The sequence below is a fragment of the Saimiri boliviensis genome, chromosome 9 (assembly GCF_048565385.1).
Source record: "Saimiri boliviensis isolate mSaiBol1 chromosome 9, mSaiBol1.pri, whole genome shotgun sequence".
NCBI classification, from domain to species: domain Eukaryota; kingdom Metazoa; phylum Chordata; class Mammalia; order Primates; family Cebidae; genus Saimiri; species Saimiri boliviensis.
Window position 1 is genome coordinate 23732381 of NC_133457.1, and position 25584 is coordinate 23757964.

Genomic DNA, 25584 nt, shown 5'->3' on the forward strand with positions numbered 1-25584 from the left:
GCATGGTGGCACGTGCCTGTAATCCCAGCTACTCAGGAGGCTGAGGCAGGAGAATTGCCTGAACCCAGGAGGCGGAGGTTGCGGTGAGCCGAGATCGCACCATTGCACTCCAGCCTGGGTAACAAGAGCGAAACTCTGTCTCAAAAAAAAAAAAAAAAAAAAAAAAAAAGAAAGAAGTGCTCACATCATCCTAACCAGGCTACTATTGTTTTGGTATATTCCCTTTTTGCCCTTTTTCTGTGCAGAATCCTTTTATTAAATAGATAAAACCACATGACAATAAGTGCTGATTTTCTAGTGAGATATTAGAATATAAACATTTCCCCCATGTTATTATATTATGTTTAAAATAATAAATTTTAGTGTTTGTGCAATACTGTCGCAGTTGGAATGGTTATTTTGTAATTATAATAATGTGATGCAAGTCAATGGGTATAACTTCTCTGATTAAAATTGTACGTTTATCCTTTCAGTTGTGCTATAATTAAGCCAACATTTTGTAATTACCTTATTTTCCAGTTTTTGTCAGGATATGTGACCTTCCAGAGACACAGTTCAACACCTAAATGTAAATAAGGAAAAGAATGTGAAAATTTCAGGCAATTGTTTTGTAAGTACGAAAGCATGATCAGATTCCATTCATTTGAGACACCCAGGATAGTCAAATTCATGGATAGAGAAAGCAGTGGTTGCCAGAGGCTGGGGGAGGAAAAGAGGAATTACAGTTACTGTTTAATGTTTATTGGTAGGATAAAAAGTTCTGAAGATGGATGCTGATGATGGCAGCACAATATTGCCAATACACTTAATATCACTGAACTCTACACTTAAAAGTGGTTAAAGTGGTAAATTTTAAGTTATTTGTATTTTACCACAATAAAAATTTAAATAAAGAAGTCATAGGCAGAAGGAAAAGCAAAGCTTAAAAAAGTCTTTATTTGGCCGGGCGCGATGGCTCACGCCTGTAATCCCAGTACTTTGGGAGGCCGAGGTGGGTGGATCACGAGGTCAAGAGATCGAGACCATCCTGGTCAACATGGTGAAACCCTGTCTCTACTAAAAATACAAAAAAATCAGCTGGGTATGGTGGCGCGTGCCTGTAATCCCAGCTACTCAGGAGGCTGAGGCAGGAGAATTGCCTGAACCCAGGAGGCGGAGGTTGCAGTGAGCCGAGATCGCGCCATTGCACTCCAGCCTGGGTAACAAGAGTGAAACTCCGTCTCAAAAAAAAAAAAAAAAAAAAAAAGCCTTTATTCTTTAGAAAAAGGAAATTTAGTATGTATCATCCATGTTGGCAGTTATATAATAAATGTCAGATAATTTTTTTTAAATTCCAGATTCATTTACTTATGTCATCATAAACTTAAAGTAGTTTCTAATAATTATGTAAAGCAAAATTCCATTTTGTTAAGTTATACCAAAAATGAAAAAAGAATCACATAAACTATAGCCTTAAGAAAAATCTATTCATTCATTTGAAATATATGTATTGAGCACTCACTATGTCAAAGAATGCCAGGCCCTGTGTGAACACAAAGATGTATAACACATGATTCTCCTAAGGAGGAGACATTTAAATTCTCTTATCAGGATTTTTTAAAAAGTAGCAGTATGTTGGACTGCCTTTTAAGTCTTATTTAAAGGTACTAAAAGAATACTGAGTTGGTAGTTAAGAGATGTGAGTTTCATTCACGATTCTAGCACTGTGTGATTTTGAACAAGTTACCCAAACTCCCTTGGCCTGCATTTCCTCATCTGTAAGGAGAAGTTATTAGACTAGGTAAGAGCTCAGATCTTTCATCTTGAACATCCTAAAAATACATGAAATATCCCACAGACTGTCTGTCAGTGTTTCTATGTCAAAAAAGAATAAACACACACACACACACACACACGCAGAGACGTACATACATACACATAACAAAGATACTTTCATTGAGAAAACTTGTAAAATGGGTATACTACATAAAATTCATGAAATACTAATGTAATCTTAAAAACTATGATGAAAAGAACAATTATTCCTTAAGAGTTATCTTTGACACTTGTAGTCTTGATCTGCTTAGAGTCTTTCAAAGTGTTAATTAACCACTGGACAAGATTTTTTCAAATAGGATCATTACATTTTACAATTAGGTAATGAATTCAGTTAAAACAGAACAGTCACTATTTTTCGAGCCTAATGGACAGCCAGACTCTGAACAAAGCACTCTTCAAATGTAATCTCATTTAATCCTCGCAGCAACCCGATGAAGAAGGTATTATCTTGTTTTACAGGTGAGGAAATGGAAACTTAAGGGTTAAGTAATTTGCCAAAAGCCATATAGCTCTCAAGTGGCAGAGCCAGTTTTCCAACCCAGGTCTCTCTGACTCCAGAGGCCAGTGTTTTCTGTCACAACCTGTTTTGTAGATCTTTCTCTGAATTTAATTAATATTGGTTTTCCTCTTATAATAATCATAACTTATTTGAACTAATTTCTTATATCCTGGTTATTATTTTTGGGTGTGGCTGAACCCAGGAAATCATGCAAGGAACCCAGGTGATTTTTGAAATAATTGAAGTTTAGGCCAGGTGTGGTGGCTTAAATCTGTCATCCCAGCACTTTCGGAGGCCAGGTATAAAGGAGGGTTACTTGAGCCCAGGAGTTTGAGACCAGGCTGGGCAACATGGTGAGACCCCAGCTCTACAAAAAATTTTTAAAAATTAGCTGGGCATGGTGGTAACACACCTTTGGTCCCAACTACTTGGGAGGCTGAGGTGGGAGGATCACTTGAGTCCAGGAGTTTGAGGTTTCAGTGAGCCATATTTGCACCACTGCACTCCAGCCCAGGTAACAGAGCGAGTATCTATCTCAAAATAAAAAACTTAAAAAACCTTCTTAATTAATTTATTTGGATATTTTGGGAAATCTCTTTTTTAAAAAATCGAAACTTCTAGTAAAAATAGTAATCTTGCCTATTAAAAAAATTATTTCGATTATAAATAATTTCCTCTATATTCTAAAACTTTCCGTATTTCTTTCTAAAATGAGGAAAAGAAGAGCTTTCCCACCATCCACTAGTTGCTCAAGAACATTTAAGCCAAAGTTTTTTTCTGAATCTCAATCATTCTCAGATATATCCTAAAGTAGTTTTTTTTTTCTCCTCCAGTTTTCTTTAGAAGGATATCTCTTTCTATTATTTATGTAAAGATGGGGTCTTGCTATGTTGGCCAGGTTTATCATGAACTACTGGCCTCAAGAAATCCTCCTGCCTTTGCCTACCAAAATGCTGGGATTACAGGTGTGAGCCACTACATTCAGCCAGATATCCTATTTTTAATCATTATTATTTAGCATGCGACTACATCAGGCTTGAAAGCCTTTTGCAATTATTATCCAATAAATTCTTCTAGCAGCTTCTGGGAAGACCAACATTTTACAGAAAAGCAAAATGAGATGTAGATATATTAATTTATTTGGCCAGAGTGAAATAGTGCCTTTCCGCAGACATAGCCAAGGGACAACTGAAGCAGTTGTGGATTATGAAGACAAATTCTGCTCCTGGAATGATAACATTTAATGTTGTATTGGTTTTATAATTGCAGAACAGCCTACTTCACCTTGCAAATGAGCCAGTGGTAGGGGTGTCTTAAGAAAAAAGGTAGAGAGTTCCCAATTTGTTACCCAGAATTGATTTATCTGATTTTCCAGTGATTTTTAAGTGTTTGCCCTTAAGTAAACTGATAAAAGGCTGCTTTTGTTCTTCATTCTTCTTTTAAATTTTTGTACTGATTTCAAAATGACACACACAGTGCTGTTTTGTGTACAGTAGGCTCCCTTGCCACCACTTTAGCTTCCTCTTTCAATTCTTGTATTAATATGAGGCTTGATGCTAACTGCAAGTATGAGAGAGAAGTGGAAGCTCTCCCCATAAATGGATGTCCTCCTGTATCTGACTTCTAGCCATATCCACTTGAGCATAGGTCCCTGCTATTAAAACAGTATTTTCTGATTCACTTTACTGTTCTCTCTTGGCAAGAGGACTTCTGCCTTTTAACCTCTCTGATGACTAAACTGAATATGTCTTTGGTTTGGATGAATAATTATGCAGCTAAGTGAAGGTAGTAAATCTTTGCTATATGGCTAATAAATAATACTGTGGTATTTTGTGTTTGATTTCTTGATGCTTCAAATTTAGAGTTAATAAGCAGACTCTCCAGCATCATATTATAAATAAAATGCCAACTTTATTTAAAATATTATTGGCTGGGCGTGGTGGCTCATGCCTGTAATCCCAGCACTTTGGGAGGCTGAGGTGGGCGGATCACGAAGTCAAGAGATTGAGACCATCCTGGCCAACATGGTGAAACCCCGTCTTACTAAAAATACACAAAAATTAGCTGGGCATGGTGGCACGCGCCTGTAGTCCCAGCTACTCGGGAGGCTGAGGCAGGAGAATTGCTTGAACCCAGGAGGCGGAGGTTGCAGTGAGCCGAGGTGGTGCCACTGCACTCCAGCCTGGCACCTGCTGATGGAGTGAGACTCTGTCTCAAAAAAAAAAAAATTATTATGTTAGGCCATATGATAATTTGACAATAATTTTGAATAACAACAAAGGAAACACCAGCAGAATCTATTTCAGAAGCTGTGTCATACTGTACGTTTAGAATTAAAAAAATAAGACTCCAGGAACAGAAGAACTAATCTGTTTTATTAGGTAAAATCTGAACCATATAGTCTTCAAGGGATTCAAAGCTATTTTACAGATGGGGTATGTACTAATTTTTCTGAAGTATAATTCAGAAATTTTGAAAAATGGATAATTAAAATTACTTAGCAACTATTGACAGCCCCCTTTGTAATTAATTTTTCTTCAAACTATCCTTTAAGAATGTTTTCTGAAAATTAATTAGGTTGTATTATTTAATTCATTTAATTTAATATTTTGAATTAAATTACCTCTTTAAAAACATTCACATAGGCCGGGCGCGGTGGCTCACGCCTGTAATCCCAGCACTTTGGGAGGCTGAGGCAGGTGGATCACGAGGTCAACAGGTCGAGACCATCCTGGTCAACATGGTGAAACCCTGTCTCTACTAAAAATACAAAAAAATTAGCTGGGCATGGTGGCACATGCCTGTAATCCCAGCTACTCGGGCGGCTGAGGCAGGAGAATTGCTTGAACCCTGGAGGCGGAGGTTGAGGTGAGCCGAGATTGTGCCACTGCACTCCAGCCTGGCACCTGGTGATGGAGTGAGACTCTGTCTCAAAAAAAAAAAAAAAACACAAAAAAACACAAAAAAACAACAAAAATACATTCACATAAGGTCAGGCTTCTTGGAAAATTCAGATTAAATGGAAATAAATTTATGCAGCTGAGAAATTTAACATACATGTTGTGTGTGTGTGTGTGTGTGTGTGTGTGTATAAAACAATATGAATTCAAACACTTCTGTTTGACCACTCTAGTGTGATATACTTCAGTCTTTATAAAATTAATTAGAAAAGAAAATGAATTAGTGTATTGATGTTTCTGCCACTAGATTAGTCAGTTGACTCATTTTTTGGCAGAGGATGTGAGGCTTCCCACATGAGGTAGTCACTGGACTAGGAAACTAGAATGTCTGGGTCCAAATCCTGGCTCTGCTGCTGATGAGGCTACTTAATGTCTGTGCATCAGATCCCACCCATACAATGTTATAATGCTATTTTTGGACTTAGGTAGATTGTGAAGGATATTTTATCAAGTGCTTATAAAATGCTTTGAAGTCTACAAGTCCTGAATGTTATTAGATCACAATATTCAGGATAGATAGAATATTAAAAAGCTGCTTTCTCATTATCATCATATGTGAAGGGATTTCTTAGGATTGGGAAACTTACTTAGCTAAATATAGAGCCCAGGTGCTGGTATTTGGAGGAAAAACTGCTATGATGGACTCACTGAGCAATAGTGTGTCAGTCTCTAATGAAGCTTGGATATAGACTTATATGCCCTACTTGACTTTATTTATTTTAGCTTTCTGGAGATTTCATAATCAAATTATGAACTTCAAAATTTTAAATTTCAATCTATTTATTTTGCTATTACTTTGGTATTGTCCAGTCCTTAAAGGCAGGGAGATATTTGCTTGAACCCAACCACAGAAATGTAAATGGCTTCATTACATATTGTTTTAGTGATGGCTCTTTTATTACCAATGCTGTGATGATTCTATCACTGACCGTTGGGAGCTCTAGGTTTTTAGTTGATCTGGATACATGGATTTTACCATTTTTCCCCCAACAGGTGACAGTCCCAGGAATGACTTTTCCTCTGGAAAACATGGTTACAGAGGTACTTTCTTTAATAGTCCTCTAAGAATCTCCAAGGTAAAACAAACAAAATGACTAACACAAACTCAAACTCTTCCATATTAGTAGGCTCATAAAATTATATAATTATTGAAGTCACTTCTAGGAACAAAGTGCCATAATTCTACAATATAAAGTTGGAAAAATAACCCTCCTGGCAGTTTCCTCTGTTCCCCACACCGGTAGATGATAACCAGGGTTGGTCTGCTGCACTGTGGTATCTGCAGCGTTCTGCCAGGATGTGCTCATTAAGGTGAGAATGGGATGCTGGGGAACAATGACAGATCACAGGAGGGCTCAAGGGCTGGAAGAATTTTTATTTCCAGATAGGAGAGGCCCAAGCTAGGGTGAGGCGAGTGAGGCACCTTGGGTGCAAAATTAAAGGAGACACTCTCAGGGGCAGCTTGAGAGTGAGTGCCCCCTTAAACTTTATTCCCCAGAAGCTTCCTCCCCGGGAAAAGTCTTAACAAGGCTTGTGCCAGGGAATAGGCAACCAGCCACAACCTAGAAATTTTGAAGTAGCCAGTGTGAGTCAGAGAAGCCAACCAAATCAAATCAAGAGCTAGGTGAAGTTCTTTATTTTTTGCTGTGTACTGTTTCTGACCTCGGGGCACTAAAGTCCAGCATCTTCACAGTCCAAATGGCCTCCCATTATCCCCCACTCTCAAGGAACCCATGAAGAGGGAAGGAAAATTCTAGGAGTCAATATGGAGACAGCAGAGAAGAATTAAGGCATAGGGAGAAATACTAAGATCAGAATGAATAGTGTACACAGAGGCTTGGCCCCAGGGTTCCTCCTAGGTCAGCAATCTTTCTGCTTGCCTGGGCATGGGTCCTTGAAGGAGTCCACCCTGCCAGGTGGCTGGAAAGCCCCTGCTCTTGGAGGAACCCTTTCATGCTCTTGGTAGTTACTGCTCCCTTTGCACAGATCCAGAGTAGCCAGACTTATATTTTCAATTCACAAAACTCAACTTAAAAATCTATTACTGAACTTTAAATCTCTATTTCAAGCTTCCATTCTGTTTGATAACAGAAATATGGTTCAGTAGACTATCTTACTTCTGTTTTTTAAAAGAATAACTTCTGATTAACTCCATAAATTCAGAATTTCCCCCTTCCCCTTCATCTCCCTAGGTAGCATCTAAGTTCTGGGAGATTTGGGGTGAAGTGTTGGGTTCCTGTCCCTCAGTGCCTCTCCTGGCTGGTGTTTACTGCTAATGTCCCCATAGTCATCAGTCCTAGTGCCTGTAGCTCCCTTATCCTGACTGTGATGGTTCTCCCTGAGCCACGTCCTCACCCTTCTTAGGAAAATGTGAAGCTGTTGCATGTTCTCTTGTGTCCCTCTGGAGCTATGGAGTCTTAGGGGGCTGCCTTAGACATACCTGGTTGCCCTCTCCTCTTTCCTGTTTACCCTGGTCCTACCTGTTAAGTGGTGACTCCTCCCTCAACTGCCCATTCTGGGGCCTCAGCCAAATCTTGAAGTCACCCTCTCATTTGACCCTTCCCTCTCTTCAGCTTGGAGAATTATCTAACACTTCACTGTTCAATAGAGTAGCCACTAGTTGCATGTGGCTGCTGAGCTCTTAAAATGTGGGTTAGCCCAGATTGAGATGTACTGAAAGTGAGAATGCACATCAATTTCAAAGACTTAGTATGAAGAACAGATTGTAAAATATTGATAATTTTAGTATAGCTTTCATGTTGAGATAAGATTTTAGACATGCTGAATTAAATAAAGTATAGCATTACAATTTCACTTATTTATTTTTACTTTAAAAAAATGTGGTCACTACAAAAATTTAAATTACACTGTATTGCTTTTGGACAAAGCTGATCTAACAAGTATAAGGAAGTTATATGGACTGGATTGTCTCCCCCCACCCACCTAATTCATATGTTGAAATCCTAACCCCTATGTGACTGTATTTGGAGAAAGGACCTGTGAGGAGGTAACTAAAGTTAATTGAACACGCAAGGGTGGAACCCTAATCCATAGGACTGTCATCCTTATGAGAAGAGGAAGAGATACCAGGAGCCCATGGTGTGTACAGCAAAACCCATGTGAGGACACAGCAGTGACACGTCTGTCTGCAAGCCAGGAAGAAAAGCCTCATCAAAAACCAACACTGCCAACACCTTAACCTTGGACTCCCAGGCTTCAGAATTGAGAGAAAGTAAATTTCTGTTGTTGAAACCACCTAGTCTCTGGTATTCTGTTGTGGCAGCCCTAGCAGACTAACACAGGAAGGAAAACTCACTCTGGTATTACGCTGTCTCCCAAAATTAAATGTTTATAGCATTAATTTTAGCTTGTTTTCCTCAAAAACCCATTCTTAATCTATTGTCTATGCCAGGAATTTTAAAAATCTATTTTGAAATTCAAAAGCAGAATGAAAATGGACTCTGTCGTTCTCTGTTGTCTGTTGTGACCTTCCTTTTCCAAGGATTTAGAAGCAGCTACCTTCTGCTGTCTGAAGTTGAGGGAGGAGTCACATAGCAAAAAGGAAATATGGTGAGTGAAAAACACATTGGCTAATATCAAAATATCCCTTAGCAATAGCAATACGTTTTGCTTTACCCCATGCTATAAAAAATCAGGCGGATCTGATTTCATTTGTTATTCATTAATTTGTTATGTATTTATTGCCTGCAGATTGATTTTGTGTACTTTAGTGTGAATAGCTTTTGGACAGCATTTGCACTTCTGAAAATTTCAGGTCTTTAATTTCGTAATGAAAGATATTTCTATGAAAGGATTGAAGGTATCATAGAAACTGTGTGGTAGTGGTAAAAAGGTGGTTGAAGGTACTAAAACCCTGTTGTTCCTATCATTATAGTTCAGAACGTTTTGTTAACTATGGAAGAGACCTTGTTGTCCACCCTCAGCACAGATTCTACTTTGCCAGAAATCCTATAGTTCTTGATGTAATGCATATGGCACACATGCAGTCAATCTTGGCTTCCAGTCCAGACAGCATACATGGTGGTCCCTGGGGGACAGCAGAGGACCAGAAAGGCAAGTCCTGCACTGAGAAGAACATGGCCAGCTCATCTCATTCTTTGTACTTCTCTGATGCACCAGGTATAACTGGATCTATTGCTGACCTCACTGCATTATTCATATTTGTTTGCTTTCCTATGAACCTCTACAGGGCAGGGAAATACAACTTTCATTTCTGAATATTCCTTTGGATAATGCCTAGCATATAGTAAGTGCATGATAAAAGTGTTTGGAATTTTATAAAATGAATACATGAATCCAAGAACTTCTGCTCTCAAATCCTCACTTCAGATGTTCTCCTACCACTTATCTCTGTCGGCCTGGGTACTGCAGATAATCTTATGTTCTTTGAAAAATCATTTCTGATAAACTCTATGAATTCAGAATTTCCCCCCCTTTTTCGAACTCCCTAACTGGTATCTAAGTTCTGGGAGGCATGGAGCGAATTGTTGGGTTCTTGACCTTCTCCAGTTCCAGCAGCCTTCTCCAGCTCCTTTAATCCTAACCAACTTATTATCTCATTTATACAAAACAAATTCTTTTAAAAATAGTATTTAGGAGGGGAAGAGCAAGATGGGGGAATAGAAGCCTACACTATTTTATCCCCCAAACCTGGCTGGAACCCCAATTTTTAACAACTATCTGTATACAAAAAAGCACTGTCACAAGAACCAAAAATCAGGTATCAGGTATCAGCTCAGCCACAGTCGGGTAGAACTACAAGCAAGCTCTTGGGGTTCACTGAGTCCAGGTCTAGGTTCTTGCATAGCATTTCTGGACCTGCCCTGAGTGAAGATGGGGTGCTCACTGTTCTGAAGTGTGAGTCCCAGGGCTAGCAGCATTCACCACAAGCTGACGGAAGGGCCCTTGGGCTTTAAGCGAACACCGGTAATGGTCTGGCAGAACTCCCCATGGACTGATGGTGGTGAGGGCCACAGGGAGAGGCGCCTCTGCCTGCAGAAAGGGGAGGGAAGAGCAGGAAGAACTTTGTATTCTGGTTTGAGTGCCAGCTTAGCCACAGTAGAATAGAACATCAGGCAAACTGCCGAGGTCTTGAACTCCAAACCCTGGCTCCCAGACAGCAGCTCTGGACATGCCCAGGGCCTGGGGGAACATGCCACTCTGAAGGGAAAGGCCTTGGACAAGGTCTAGTGCTGTGCTGCCTCCAGGTTGACCTAGTGCAGTCCCAGTGGTGGTGGCCTCAGGAGTGCTTGCATCATGACATCCCCCGTTCCCGGTGGCTCAGCACAGAGAGACTTTGTATGTTTGGGAGAAAGTAAGGAAAAAGAACAAGAGCCTCAGCTTGGTAATCCAGATAATTCTTCGAGATCTTATCAAAGACCACCAAAGTGGTACCGCTACAAGTCTGCAAAACACATAGTGTTATTAGGCTTAGGTCCCAAGTCCTTTTGAGTAACTGGAAAGCCTTCCCAAAAAGGACAGGCACAAACAAGCCCAGACTGTGAAGATAACAATAAATGCCTACTTCCTCAAAGTCAGACACCAAAGAACATCTGCAAACATCATCACCATCCAGGAAAACAGGTTCACCAAAAAAAAAAAAAAAAAAAAAAAAAGTCATAATCTCACCAAATGAACTAAATAAGGTACCAGGGATCAGTCCTGGAGAAAGAGAGATATATGACCTTTCAGACAGAGAATTTAAAATACTGTTTTGAGGAAACTCAAAAGACATTTAAGATAATGCAGAGAAGAAACTCAGAATTTTATTAGTCAAATTTAACATAAAGATTGAAATAATTAAAAAGAATCAAGCAAAAATTCTAAAGTTGAAAAATGCAATTGACATGCTGAAGAAAGTATCAGCCTCTTAATAGCAGAATTGATCAAGCAGAAGAAAGAATTACTGAACTTGAAGACAGGCTATTTGAAAATACACAGAGGAGACAAAAGAAAAAAATAATAAAAAACATTGCAGCACACCTACAGGATTTAGGAAGTAGCCTCAAAAGGGCAAATGTAGGAGTGAACGGCTTTAAAGAGCAGGTGGAGAAAGATAGGGATAAAAAGTATATTTGAAGGAATAATATCAGAGAACTTCCCAAACCTAGAAAAAAAATCAACATTCAAGTACAAGAAGGTTACAGAACACCAGGTAGATTTAACCCAAAGAAGACTATCTCAAGACATTTAATAATCAAACTCTCAAAGGTCAAGGATAAAGAAAGGATTCTAAAAACAGAAAAAGAAAGGAAACAAATAACATACAATGGAGCTCCAATACATTTGGCAGCAGAATTTTTAATGGAAACCTTACAGGCCAGGAGAGAGTGGCATGACATACTTAAAATGTTGAATGATTAAAAAAAACTTTTACTAGAATGTACTAGAATATTACATTTGGTGAAAATATCCTTCAAAGGTGAAAAAGAAATAAAGACCTTCCCAGACAAACAAAAATTGAGGGATTTTTATCACAACTAGACCTGTCCTAGAAGGCATAGTAAAACCCTGTCTCTACTAAAAATACAAAAAAATAGCCAGGCATGGGTGGTGGGCACCTGTAATCCCAGCTACTCGGGAGGCTGAGGCAGGAGAATTGCTTGAACCCAGGAGACGTGGGTTGCAATGATCTGAGATTGTGCCATTGCAGCCTGGGTGACAAGAGCCAAACTCTGCCTCAGAAATAATAATAATAATAATTTAAACGAAGAAAAAATCATTTAACTACCCAAGTTCTACATGAAGATATTCTCATTGTAACATAAAATGCTACAAAAAAATTTTAAACCTTTATTACCAATTCGTGGCAATCTCCACCATTGCATAGTATGAAAATAGCCTTCCAAGCCCCCCTTCTGCATGCATTTTCATATATTTATTATAATAGATATGTGTTTGTGTGTGTGTGTGTGTGTGTGTGTGTGTATGTATGTGCATAATAGACACAGAAAAGAAATATCATTTAGGTTAAATATGTACATATATATATTCAACCTAAATGATTTCATATACTGTTCCACAACTTGCTTTTTTTTTTTTTTATGTAATAAGCTACCTCCTTTTTTTCCTTTTTCAACTTTTTAGGTTCATCCAGATACTGAGCATAGTACTCAACAGTTTATTCAGCTTACCCCGCTCTCATGCTCCTCCATATAATAGTCCCCAGTATCTACTGCTGCTATCTTTATGTCCGTGAGTACCTGAGGTTTAGCTCCACTTATAAGTGAGAACATGCAGTATTTGGTTTTCTCTTCCTGTATTAATTTTCTGCATCCATGTTGCTGCAAGGGATATACTGCTATAGAGGACATGATTTTGTTCTTTTTTTGAGCTGTGTAGTATTCCCTGTTGTATATGTACTATTTTTTAAAATCCAATCCACCATTGATAAGTACCTTGGTTGATATCATGTTTTTGCTATTGTGAATAGTGCCGTGATGAACATGCCAGTACATGTGTCTTTTTGGTAGAATACTTTGTTTTCTTTTGAATATAAATCCAGCAATGGGATTGCTGGGTCAAATGGCAGTTCTGTCTTAAGTTCTTTAAGAAATCTCCAAACTGCTTTTCACAGTGGTTGAACTAATGTACGTTCCCACCAATAGTGTAATCATGTTCTCCTTTCTCCGAAGTCTCACCAATATCTGTTGTCTTTGACTTTTTAGTAATAACCATTCTGATTATGTAAAATGGTATTCCATTGTGGTTTTCATTTGACTGCTTGTATGTCTTTTTTTTTTTTTTTGAGCTATGTCTGTTTATGCCTTTTTTCCCATTTTGCAATGGAGTTATTTGATTTTTGCTTGTTTAATTGTTTAAGTTCCTTTAAGATTCTGAACATCAGGCTTTTGTCAGATACACAGTTTGTGAACATTTTCTTTCATTCTGTAAGTTGTGTGTTTACTCTGATGATAGTTGTTTTTGCTGTGCAGAAGCTCTTTAGTTTAATTAGGTCCCATTTGTCAATTTTTTTGTTATTGAAATTGCTTTTGAGGACTTAGTCATAAATTCTTTCCCAAGGCTCATGTCCAGAATGGTATTTCCTAGGTTTTCTTCTAGGATTTTTTATGTCACTACTCATACATCTCCCTCATTCTTTTTTTAGCTATTGCAAAGTATTCCATAGCACAGAGAAATGAAAATATATTTCAAACAGAAGTAACTTTTCCTTGACTGATGGTTACACAGGTTGTTTCAGAATTTTACATTTAGAAACAATAAAGCATGAATGTCCATCTTTGTATGTGCTTCTTTTAGATACGCACAAATTTTTTTTTATGATAGACTCTTACAAGTTGACTTACTGGGTTAAAAAGTACATATAGGTGCTGGGGGCAATCTGGAGGAATGGGCTTTCTTGGTCATTTGTCACATGATCCCTTCTTATTTGTAAACCAAATGGATTTACTAAACTGTACTAGGGAAGAATGGCACAGCAAGACTTAGATTATTCATGTTCAAGGGGGTAATTTATATATTTTATGACCATAAGATGAACATATGACCTCCTCTAACATCTGTAGCCATCTTTTTCCACTGGATAGCAGAACAGACAGTATTCTTCCAAGCTCTTTGCCATGTATTTGTATTATGTCATAAGGATTTTTGCATGCCTACTACTTTTTAATACCTCTGTCAGTAAATAAGAAGAAGCCACCTTTAGTACTCCAAATGAGAAACAAAATGTTATTAATTACTATCATCTCATTCAAGAAGGGAGAGGTGGATCATATCAAAAGAATCAGTGACCATGTCATACTCAAGGTGATAGACCTCATGATATCTATCTGCTCCACGGACACAGTTATTCCGTTAAAGAGGAGAATCACCTCATTATCTGAGTGCTAAGGAACCATAGGGGGTAGTATCTGAAAACTTAGTGTTATCTTGATAACATGGTTTGAATGTGTCCCCGCAAGTTCATGTTAGCAAATTAATCCCTAATGCAACAGTATTGGGAGGTGGGGGTCTAATGGGAGGTGTTTATTTCATGAGGGCTCACCACTGTGAATGAATTCATGCCAATTATAAAAGGTATGAGGCTACAAGTTCAGACTTTTGCTCTCTTGCTGTCTTGTTCTCACTCTTTCTTGCCCTTCTACCTTCTGGCATGAAGGGATGCAGTAAGAAGACACTTGCTAGACTCCAGCACCATGCTCTTAGACTTTCCAGCCTCCAGAACCATGAGCCAATACATTTCTGTTCTTAAAAAAAAAAAAAAAAAAATATATATATATATATATATATATATATATATTTTTTTTTTTTATTGCACTTTAGATTCTGGGGTACATATGAAGAACATGCAGAATTGTTGCATAGGTACACACACGGCAATGTGGTTTGCTGCCTCCATCCCCATTACCTATATCTGGCATTTCTCCCCATGTTATCACTCTGCAACTCCCTACCCCCGCTGTCCCTCCCCTAGTCTCCCCCAACAGACCCCAGTGTGTTATGCTCCCCTCCCTGTGTCCATGTGTTCTCATTGTTCAACACCCACCTATGAGTGAGAACATGCAGTTTGATTTTATGTTCTTGTGTCAGTTTGCTGAGAATGATGGGTTCCAGGTTTGTCCATGTCCCTACAAAGGACATGAACTCATCATTTTTTATGGCTGCATAGTATTCCATGGTGTATATGTGCCACATTTTCCTTGTCCAGTCTATCATCGATGGGCATTTGCGTTGGTTCCAGGTCTTTGCTATTGTAAACAGTGCTGCAATGAACATACATGTGCATGTGTCTTTATAATAGAACGATTTATAAACCTTTGGATATATACCCAGCAATGGGATTGCTGGGTCAGATGAAATTTCTATTTCAGGTCCTTGAGGAATCGCCATACTGTCTTCCACAATGGTTGAACTAATTTACACTCCCACCAACAGTGTAAAAGTGTTCCTATTTCTCCACATTCTCCCCAGCATCTGTTGTCTCCAGATTTTTTTAATGACCATCATTCTAACTGGCATGAGATGGTATCTCAATGCAGTTTTGATTTGCATTTCTCTAACGATCAGTGATGATGAGCATTTTTTTTCATATGTTTGTTGGCCTCATGTATGTCTTCTTTTGTAACATGTCTGTTCATATCCTTTGCCCACTTTTGAATTGGCTTGTTTTTTTCTTGTAAATCTGCTTAAGTTCTTTGTAGATTATGGATATTGCCTTTTATCAGATGGGTAGATTGCAAAAAGTTTTTCCCATTCTGTTGGTTGCTGGTTCACTCTAATGATTGTTTCTTTTGCTGTGCAAAAAGGGCAGACTTGTTAGCTTATCTCAAAAAAGCTGCTAATGGGCCGGGCGCGGTGGCTCAAGCCTGTAATCTCAGCACTTTGGGAGGCCGAGGCGGGTGGATCACGAGGTCAAGAGATCGAGACCATCCCAGTCAACATGGTGAAACCCCGTCTCTACTAAAAATACAAAAAATTAGCTGGGCATGGTGGCACATGCCTGTAATCCCAGCTACTCAGGAGGCTGAGGCAGGAGAATTGCCTGACCCAGGAGGCGGAGGTTGCGGTGAGCCGAGATCGCGCCATTGCACTCCAGCCTGGGTAACAAGAGCGAAACTCCGTCTCAAAAAAAAAAAAAAAAAAAAAGCTGCTAATGAGTAATAACTGGCCACTGCCTTATTGATTACAAAACAAAGTCTTATGACTTTTTTTATGTGTAACATACTTTAATAGATCTCATACACCAGAATTCAGATCACAAATGACAGGCAGAATATTTTGTTGGGCAGTGCTGATTTAAAATTAAGAATGGTTTGTAGTTAAATTAATATATTCAGTTTTTGAATTTTAATAGTAATTCCAATTCAGTAAATGCTATCACTGTTTATCCCGTCTAAAAATATAATTAGCCTTCATTAGTAATGTTAAACTTTTCGGATGGATGGTGAGAGCTATTTAAAACTTACTGGAAGCCGGGAGCGGTGGCTCAAGCCTGTAATCCCAGCACTTTGGGAGGCCGAGGCGGGTGGATCACGAGGTCAAGAGATCGAGACCATCCTGGTCAACATGGTGAAACCCCGTCTCTACTAAAAAAATACAAAAAATTAGCTGGGCATCGTGGCGCATGCCTGTAATCCCAGCTACTCAGGAGGCTGAGGCAGGAGAATTGCCTGAACCCAGGAGGCGGAGGTTGCAGTGAGCCGAGATCGTGCCATTGCACTCTAGCCTGGGTAACAAGAGTGAAACTCTGTCTCAAAACAAAACAAAACAAAACAAAACAAAAAACAAAAAAAAACCTTACTGGAGATTGGTTTTACATTTAAATTTGTTTAACTGGTTATGTGGCTATATTTAAATACTGAGGAAATTTATTCACTGTTTCAGAACCAAGCAAGATTCCCCTGTGTTTTGTGTTCATTTGCCTCTTAAAGGCAAAAGTTGGAGATAAATAACGTAGCAATGTCTACTTTATATTTTTGGCCTTAACTATGCCAATCTAATTAGAATTTTCTGTATTTAAAATGGCTCCTTTTACTTATTGAAAGGCAATTTAGTGTGATTTATATGTAATATCAAAGATTATTTAACACTTTTCACATTTTATAGGTCATCTATAAGGTCACATGCTTTTAAAATAGTAGCAACTTAAACTTCACTCTTGAGTTCTTTGCAGTCTAAGTCAAACTAAGTTATAATTTAGGATTGTCTTTAAACAGCCATTCAGAAACATAAAACTGTAGAACTGCTGTGTATTTGTGAGCGGGAATGGTGTTTTACCAACTTTAAAGGATTAAAGTAGAGGAGATACATACAAATTTTAAAATTACATGTGCTCATAAGACTTAAGATAATTAAAAAGAAAACTACAGGGAAAAAATGTGGTATGAATATTAAGGTAAACAAACAAGCAAAAACCCAATAAAACCTTTTTTTTGATGTCAGCCTGAGGCTGAGCTGGTGGGAAATTAAGGGACTTTTTCAGAGGCCAGGAAAAAAATAAAAATAAAATATGTTAGATGGAGCCCTGAGTAGGTTTATGAGCTCTTTAGTGGCCACTGGCCTGTGTTTTAGTGGGACCATTGCACCAAGGATGAAGATAAAGCCTGGGCCTCCGGCAAGGCAGAAGCTCAAATAGGATACCTTGAAGAAAGACCCTTTCAGTGAGAGTGACAATTAATTCTATGGGTCAGCTTGACCATTCTGATATCCTGATGTCAGATTTCCGGCTCCAAAACAGAGAAAAATAAATTTCTGTTGTTTATAAGCCACCCAGTCTACGGTACTTCATTATAGCAGCCTGAATTGACTAAGACACTAAGGTTACTGGGTATGAGGTCAATATTCAAAAGTCTTTTGCTTTTTTACACAGCAGCCTAAAAAGTAAGAAATTTTAATTTAAGAAAAATATATGGTATTGTATTTGTTTGCTATTGCTTCATAACAAATTACCCTAAAAGTTAGTTGTATAAAACAATAATAACAATTTATTATCTCATACAGGGCAAGGAATTCAGGAACAGCTTAGCTGGCTTGTCTGGTTCAGGGTCTCTCATAAGATGTCAGCTCAGGCTATCATCATCTGATAGCTTGACTGAGACTAGAGGATCAGCTTCTAGGATGGATCATATACCTGGCTGGCAAATGAATCCTGGCTGTTCATGGGAGGCCCCAATTCCTTCCCTCATGGACCTCTTTGTAGGGTAGCCTAAGTGTCCTTATAATGCAGCAGCTGGCTTTCCCCAGAGCAAAGGATCGAAGAGAGAACAAAGCAGAAACCACAGTTTCTTTTATGGCTTAGGCTTAGCAGTCACACTCTGTCATTTCCATGGTTACACAGGTCAGCCCTATTCAGTGTGAGAGGAGACTTACCAATGTGAATACCAGGAGGCAAGGATTACTGGGAGCTATTTTGGAGGCTGACTACTACAGATGCACAATCGTAACAAAAATGTAAAGATTGCCAGAAATTTTAAAAAAGTTTGAAAGACATTTGGGGAAGAATCTTAAAACTATCACAATATATTAAATCAACATAATCATATTGTAAAATATTTTGTATTTTAAGAAGAATATAACAAAGTGGAGAAATATATCATGTATTGGAGTCATCAATATTATAGAGATATCAATTCTTCTCAATTAATCTATGGATTCAGTGGAAACTTACTCCAAATCCTAACCATTTTTGTTTTAGTGGAAATTGACTATTTTGCTCTAAAATTTTCATGAACAAGTGAAAGGCTGACAAGATGATACTATTAAAGAAAAACAAGAGTAGTGGGGTTTTTAGTGCAGATACCAAGAATTATATTCAGTTAGCCAATTAATACAGTATGGTATTCATACAGGGATAGACAGACTCATAGAACAGACTTATAGATTCATGCATACAAGGAAATTTGATATAGAACAGAAGTGGCATTGCAGATGAATGGAGAAAGATACTAATAAAATTGATTTTCCACAAAAAAATTCAAAGTCAATTCCAGATTCACTCATACCATGCACACAATTAGGTTGGTTTAAATGTGAAAGCAAATTTTAAACACTTTTAGAAGAAGAACCAGGAGAATATCTTTATGGCCTCAGGGTAGAGATGGATTTCTATAAAGAAAATCATAAAAGAAGGTTGGATAAATTTGAATTCATTAAAATTAATAATTTTGTCATTCAAAGATACCGTAAAAGCAGTGAAATGACAAGTTACAAATTGAAAGGAGATATCTGAAACATAACCAACAAAGGATTAGTATTTAACACACACACAGACAGACGCACACACGCACATTGATGACTCACATACGTCAATAATAAAACAAGAAAGAATCTAACAGAAAAATGGACTAAAGACAGGAAAAGGTATTTCACAGAGGGGAAATATGAGTGGCCAATAAACATTTAAAAAATTCTCAGCTTCAATTAGTAATCAGGAAAATGCAAACTAAAACCAAAATATGTCATAATTTCACATCCATTAGGATGACAACAATTTAAAAGTTTGACAATACCATGTATTGATGAAGATATGAAGCAAGGGAACTTTTATACATTGGTTTAGAACATAAATTAGTACAACCTTTTTGGAAGACAGTTGGGATTACCTAGAAAAATTGGGTAAGTATACACCCTCTGACCCAGCATCCCCTCCTGGATATGTGTATATAATAAAGAAATTTGAAAATGTTTAGTAGGGTACATGTACAAGAATATTCGTAACAGCATTATTCAGAACAGCAAAACAACTGGAAAGGGTCTAAATATTCACTAACACTAGGATGACTAAACAATGAAATAATATTCTAAAGTGGAAATGAATAACCTAAATCTACATGCAGTATTAGGGATTAGTAAGAGAAATGCACTTTTGAATCAAAAAAGGAATTGTAAATGAATTCACTTATATAAATTAAAAAACAGTCAAGTCATATATTGCATAGAGTGTGTGTGTGTGTTTCCTATACAAAACACTCAAACCAAGAGCAAGAAATAAGTAACACTAGCTTCAGGTCAGTGGTTATCTCTCAGGGAAAAAGAAAGGGATGCTATAATTTAAGGCCATGGAAAGGTCATCAGTGGTACTAGTGATGTTCTATTTCTTCATCTGGTTGGTAGATATACACTTGTGATTATTTAAAGTTTTATTTCTCGTCTTTAAAATGTATATATTTATATAATTTCATATGTGTAATATTTTGCTTTTTTAAATTAAAAAATTCAAAGAATACAGATAAATTTAAAAAATCTTCTTTTAACCAAACCTCCCTTAGTGGTAACCATTCTTACCAGTTTTATGTGTATCTTTCTATATTAGCTCTATGCATTAACATACATATATCTAGCTGGGCGTGGTGGCTTACGCCTGTAATCCTAGCACTTTGCGGGGCCGAGGCGGGGGTGGATTACCTGAGGTCAGGAGTTCGAGACCAGACTGGCCAACATGGCAAAACCCTGTCTCTACTAAAAATATAAAAATTAGCCAGGCATGGTGGCAGGCACCTGTAATCTCAGCTACTTGGGAGGCTGAGGCAGCAGAATCAGTTGAATCCAGGAGGCAGAAGTTGCAGTGAATCTAGATTGCACCACTGCACTCCAGCCTTGGCAACAAGAATGAAATTCCATCTCAAAAAAACAAAAAACCCACACAGATATATGTAGAAGTATACAGTTTGTTTTGTGAGATGGGAGTTAACATAAATGGTATTAGACCAACAGTCTTATTTTTGAATTTGCTTTTTTCCCCCTTAATAATGCCTCTTAGCATGCTTTCCACATGGGCACGTGGCTATCTATCTCATTATTTTTATCTGCTGCACAGCATTATATGATTTGGGGACATTATTTTACCCAACTCTGGGCTGGTGCAATAGTAACAAGCAAACTTACAATAGAGTCTTGGTAGTTCATAACAAGAACTGTTTATTTTTATGCTCATGCTGCCTGTCCACTGTGAGTTGACTAAAAGCTCTGCATCATGTTTCCTTACTCTGGGACCCAGGATGATGGAGCAACCACTACAGCAAACATTGCTGGTCACTGTGGTGTAAAGGAAAGAGGGTTCTGAAGCATCTTACAAGGCAGTTAAATGCTCTGTGTTGCAAGTGTATCTACCACTTCCACTCACAAGCCAGATGTATTTGGTAAGTAGTACTGATGACTAGTAGTCACCTCACCCTGTTGATGGTCTGGTAATTTTTTTCTTTCTGTCTTCTTAGGTTTAGATCTTTAACCTCTCCAGAATTTTTAAATGAATATTTAAATTTTAAATGGTCTGGTTCCAAATGCATAGTAAGTTTTCCCAACAATTTTGACTTAGAAGTTCCCTATTTGTTAAGAATTTTGTTTGTTTTTAAGCAATAAGGAATTTAAAAAACCCCAATGTATTAAACAAATTAGGGGTTTTATTTGTTCTTACATGAAGAATTTAAGGGGACACAGTCTAGGGATGGTGCTGTGATGTCATTAAAACCCAGCCTTCTCTTGCCTTGTTGCTCAGCCATCCTTAAGATAGGGCTGTCTCTACCTACAAAGAAGAGCTGGAGAGATAATTCCTTTAAAACATAAAAATGAAAAAGGACATATTGCCATTACCAGAAAATATGTTTGTATGTGTAATTGTGTATGTATGTGTATGTATATGCTTGCTCTACGCTTCTTACTCCACTCTATTTTTTATTGCTTATTTTTCATGATTGTTTTTCGTTTTTTTAAATTTTGTTTTTGTCAAATTTCAAACAGTTTGTCAAGTTTTATTAAAGAACTAAGTTTAACGATGACTTTTCTCCTTGAAGTCCTCTTCTCCCTCTTCTCAGCAAATGGCACCACCATCCTCCCAACTGTTTAGTCAAAAATCCCTGCGAATTACCTTGAGCTCTAACTCTCACTTTCATTTAATCTGTTAGCAAGTCCTGTGGCTGCTGCCTCCAAATTGTATCTTGAATCTGATCAATTCTGACTGCCTCTTCCTCTGCTACCTTAGTTCAAGCTGCTATCATCCCGATAGGACTACTGTGAGAGTCTTCTAACCAGTACCCCTTCCTCCACATTTCCTACCCTCTCTCCCACCAGCCCATTTGCCACACAGCAGCCTAAATGGCCCTCAGATGATGTCACTTCCCTACTTGCAACTGCCCAAGGGCTTCACAATTAAATCTAGAATCACACCCCTCACCATGGCCTAGAATCTCTACACAATTAGCCCTGCTAATCTACTTTATCTTCCCCAATGCTCTCCCTTCCAACTAGATTCCAACCATAGACCCTTTATTCTGTCTCTTTAGCTGGCTATTATCATGGTTGATTTAGGGCCCTTGCTCCTCCTGTTGCCTGGAATAGTAGGACTTCCCAGATATTTGCATGATTGACCCGTTTGCATAATTCAGGTTTGATCTTACATGTCACCTGTTCTGGGAGGCTTTCTCTGATTCACTTTAGTTAAAATAGAGTCCCATCCCCTACCCCAACTGCAGTGCTTTTGTCAGTCTCCATCAACTATCTATTTTCCATAACGCATTATCATCTGAAATTACCTTGTTTCAAGAAGAGAAGTATATACTTCTCTTCTTCCTCCTCCCTTGTATTAGAATGTGAACTTGAGAGCAGGGACTCTGTGCTATTCACCACCAAATCTCCAGTGCTTAGCAACTGATCGATAATTAAATGTTACATAAATATTTGTTACCAACTGCTTTTGATTGGCCCTGAATTTAACTTATAGATTAAATTAGGAGTGAATTGGCATTTTGTAATGCTATAAGTCTTTCTTTATTTGGTTATTTATTTAAGACCAGCAGTAGAAATTTATTATTTTCTTCATACAGAAATTGTGCATATACTATTGAGTTTATTCCCAGATATTTTGTAGTTTTATTGCTACTGAGAATGGGATTTTTCTCAGTGATTTTTCTCTAAGAGGAATGCTATTTACCTTTGTATGCTATTCTTGCAGCTGGCCACAAAGCAAATTCTTAGTTTGTCATCCTATTCTCTGGGTTTCTCCTTTGATAATCATGTCATCTGCACATTTTCTTGCCTTTCCCTCTGACTTGGAACTCTAGGATGACTGTCTTATATTTTTGAACTCACTGGATGTTATCTAAATTAATATCTAGTAAAATCATTACACTATAAATGTACTTATTTGGTGTTCTGGATTACAACTAAGAAGCTAAGTCATTCCTCTTTTCCTAGGGGAAATTATGTTTTCTTTTAGTAGGCTATGTCAGATATGGGCTATTGTGAACCTGTAATGATAGGATTCTGGAGACTACTTGTGAGTGGGTGGGGGTTAAAATTATCAGTAAACATCTGGGGAAATGAAAGGAGCTAATAATTTAAGCTGGGGAGAAGCTGAGGTAGGTCATTAAACTGGCTGATGTTGGCCAGGTAGCCCCTGCACATGATCTAAGAAATGAAGAAACTCCTCTAAACAGAGATGGGAACACTATAGTTGAAAAAGAGTAGGTATCAAGACTCTTGGGGGTCCTTCCTGCCCAAACTTCTAGGGAAGAAGCACGTCAAGGAGGAATATTCTGAAGGAAAAGAAAGCTGCAGCCTCCATGAAGGGCTCCCATCATCTGGACTCTGACAAAGGTCCAAATCTTCCTGGAGGATAATGTGTCACTCCTTGCCCCTAATCAGCATGACTCACCAGGCCCAGAATCAGCACCAATGAAACCTCCCTGGAAAGTCTCTCTTGACCTGAGACTGAGTCAGATTCTTCCACTGGACTTTCTAAGTAGCCTACTACCCTTCCAATGCCTACTATCCTCCTAGTACCTGGCACAGGCTAGCTCATGGCAATTAATAAATATTTGCCTAACTGATGGCATAAAGACATTTTCTGAGTGGATAAATTTGATTTCTGTCAACCCATGGAATTAAAAGACAAAAATTTTCAATACTGGATTCAAGAGAAAGTTGCATGATACCTTCCTGTTAACTTTAGACCTTTCTTGTTTCTAGGTATTTATACTTCAGACTGAGATTTCTGTGATACTTTCATGAGAAGTTATATGTATATTTTTGACTTAGCAAGTATTTCATTAAAGGTTGGTGTACAACAACAACCAGAGTTCCTCCATCAGTGAGAAACAATAATGAGAAGAGTGAGCAATAATGAGAAGCCCATATTCAACAACCAAGAAGTTCTCAATGGTTAACAGGGATTTATCCTGAAGGTTGGATTTTGAGGGTTAGAGATACTAATTCTGGAAAAGCTATGGCCAATGTGAGCTCAGGGTACCTATTTTAGGAAGGTGCTGGAGTGGAAAAAGCCTAGTTACTAGAACTAGGTTTAGCAATAGGGACTGGGACTTAGTAAACAAGGCAATTGTCTAGTTGTTAAAATTAGGATACCATGTTGTGATTGGATTCATAGTTAGGATGACTCTGTGCTAGGTCTTACGAAGGAGGATTGGAGCTGCTTAAGTATTTGTTGTCTTAGGTGAGGATTAAGACTACATTTAGCTTCTAAAAGAGGATCGGGTGACCTCAACTATGGGGAAGAGGGATTACAGGCTTGTGAACCATGCTGTGTCTGATACTAGCAATTGAAAATGGCAAATATGGCACTATGTTCCTTCCTACACTCATAGCAGACATTGTCATTTGAGCATAGTAGTCTTTTCTATGGAGCCAAGAAACAACTGTAGACTCCCCGTAGACTTTCAGAACAGTTGCTAATAATAAATCTGATTTGGCTTGCAAATATAAACCTACTGCTATTCCTCTGACCAATAATAAAATCATAATAGCTGCCGTTTACTGAGTGTCTAACATAATGCTGTGTACTTGGCTGAGTTATACCTCATTTATTCCTTACAATAACCCTGAGAGATAGACAATATTATTTCCCAATTTATAGATAAAGAACTTGAGTTTTTTTTTTATTTGTTTTTGAGACAGAGTCTTGCTCTGTCACCTAGGCTAGAGTGCAATGGGCAATCTTGGCTTGCTGCAACCTCCACCTCCTAGGTTCACGCAATTCTCCTGCCTCTGCCTCTCAAATAGCTGGGATTACAGGCACACAGTACTACGTCTGGCTAATTTTTGGTATTTTTAGTAAAGACAGGATTTCACCACGTTGGCCAGGCTGTTCTCGAACTTCTGACCTTGTGATCTGCCGACCTTGGCCTTTCAAAGTGCTAGGATTACAGGCGTGAGCCACCGTGCTTGGCCAAGAAGTTGAGATATTAAATAACTTGCCTAGGTTTATACAGAGAGAAAGTAGTACAATTGTGATCAGAAGCCAGGACTTCCAGAGTCTGTGCCTGACAAATTCAACCTAAACAGTTTGGTATAGCAACCTTGGTGTAGCTTCAAGCCTATACCAAACTAAATTTGAGACTCTGATTTACTTTGGGAATATTTAATCTGTACCCTGAAATGTCTCATGCTAGAATTAATTTTAGCTGTGCATTTGAAATAACTGTGCACCCAGGTTGCACTATTGGAGGTAAGAGGAATACCAATGAAGAATAAAAGTGCAAGAGCAGAACATCTCGTGAAAGTAATTTTATCTCATCTGATCCTTCAATGGTATTTCTGGAAAGCCAACCCTGAGATCCTGCAGCAATGGGACAGGGCCTGGGAGTCTGGAAGGGCTTCTCTATCTCCTGCGTGGCCTGACTTAGTGTGCTGCTGTCACTTTAAATGCCATAATATTTCTTTTACTCATCCCATTTATCTCTGCTTATTCAAAATTTCCTTTCCAAATTCCTTATCAAAAACACCTATAATCCCAGCACTTTGGGAGGCAGAGATGGAAGAATCACTCGAGTCCAGGTGTTTGAGACCAGCCCGGGCAACATGACAAAACCCTGTCTCTAT

The 25584-nt window shown here is 38.3% G+C and overlaps 1 long non-coding RNA gene across 1 annotated transcript in view; it reads right to left on the minus strand.

Annotated features, from left to right (window-relative positions):
- The window catches only part of LOC141585603 (uncharacterized), a 111562-nt gene that overhangs the window by 44441 nt on the left and 41537 nt on the right, over window positions 1-25584 (minus strand). Inside the window, exon 2 of the long non-coding RNA XR_012519159.1 lies at window positions 508-562. This is a non-coding gene — a long non-coding RNA (uncharacterized LOC141585603). The remainder of the gene's footprint in view (window positions 1-507; window positions 563-25584) is intronic.